The sequence below is a fragment of the Arachis stenosperma genome, chromosome 4 (assembly GCF_014773155.1).
Source record: "Arachis stenosperma cultivar V10309 chromosome 4, arast.V10309.gnm1.PFL2, whole genome shotgun sequence".
In the NCBI taxonomy this organism is placed as follows: Eukaryota; Viridiplantae; Streptophyta; class Magnoliopsida; order Fabales; family Fabaceae; genus Arachis; species Arachis stenosperma.
Window position 1 is genome coordinate 114024956 of NC_080380.1, and position 1392 is coordinate 114026347.

Genomic DNA, 1392 nt, shown 5'->3' on the forward strand with positions numbered 1-1392 from the left:
GATGGCCTTGCACTCTCCTTTTGGATTCTCTTCTGTATTACTTGGAAGAGTACTAGGAGGGAGTTCAGTAATTTTCTTGCTCAGCTGTCCCACTTGTGCCTCCAAGTTTCTAATGGAGGACCTTGTTTCAGTCATGAAACTTTGAGTGGTTTGGATTATATCAGAGACCATGGTTGCTAAGTCAGAGTGGTTCTGCTTAGAATTCTCTGTCTGTTGCTGAGAAGATGATGGAAAAGGCTTGCCATTGCTAAACCTGTTTCTTCCACCATTATTGTTGTTGAAACCTTGTTGAGGTCTCTGTTGATCCTTCCATGAGAGATTTGGATGATTTCTCCATGAAAAATTATAGGTGTTTCCATAGGGTTCTCCCATGTAATTCACCTCTTCCATTGAAGGGTTTTCAGGATCATAAGCTTCTTCTTCAGATGAAGCATCCTTAGTACTGCCTGATGCATTTTGCATTCCAGCCAGACTTTGAGAAATCAAATTGACTTGCTGAGTCAATATTTTGTTCTGAGCCAATATGGCATTCAGAGTATCAATCTCAAGAACTCCTTTCTTCTGATTTGTCCCATTGTTCACAGGATTCCTTTCAGAAGTGTACATGAATTGGTTATTTGCAATCATTTCAATTAGTTCTTGAGCTTCTGTAGGCGTCTTCTTCAGATGAAGAGATCCTCCAGCAGAGCTATCCAAAGACATCTTGGACAGTTCAGACAGACCATCATAGAAAATACCTATGATGCACCATTCAGAAAGCATGTCAGAGGGACACTTTCTGATCAATTGTTTGTATCTTTCCCAAGCTTCATAGAGGGATTCACCATCCTTCTGTCTGAAGGTTTGGACTTCCACTCTAAGCTTACTCAATTTTTGAGGTGGAAAGAACTTTGCCAAGAAGGCATTGACTAGCTTTTCCCAAGAGTTCAAGCTTTCTTTAGGTTTTGAGTCCAACCATATCCTAGCTCTGTCTCTTACAGAAAAAGGGAATAGCATAAGTCTGTAGACTTCAGGGTCAACCCCATTAGTCTTGACAGTGTCACAGATTTGCAAGAACTCAGCTAAAAACTGATGAGGATCTTCCAATGGAAGTCCATGGAACTTGCAATTCTGTTGCATTAGAGAAACTAATTGAGGCTTAAGCTCAAAGTTGTTTGCTCCAATGGTAGGGATAGAGATGCTTCTCCCATAGAAGTCGGAAGTAGGTGCAGTAAAGTCACCCAGCACCTTCCTTGCATTGTTGGCATTGTTGTTGTTTTCGGCTGCCATGGGTTCTTCTTGTTTGAAGATTTCTGTTAGGTCCTCTACAGAGAGTTGTGCCTTAGCTTCTCTTAGCTTTCGCTTCAAGGTCCTTTTAGGTTCAGGGTCAGCCTCAACAAGAATGCTTTTTTC

General features: G+C 41.4%; 1 non-coding gene across 1 annotated transcript; it reads left to right on the top strand.

Annotated features, from left to right (window-relative positions):
- The first annotated feature begins 756 nt into the window (after positions 1–756).
- LOC130977663 (small nucleolar RNA R71) lies at positions 757–864 on the top strand. The gene has a single exon (XR_009085346.1). It is a non-coding gene; the product is annotated as a small nucleolar RNA R71 (small nucleolar RNA).
- Positions 865–1392: the final 528 nt, after the last annotated feature.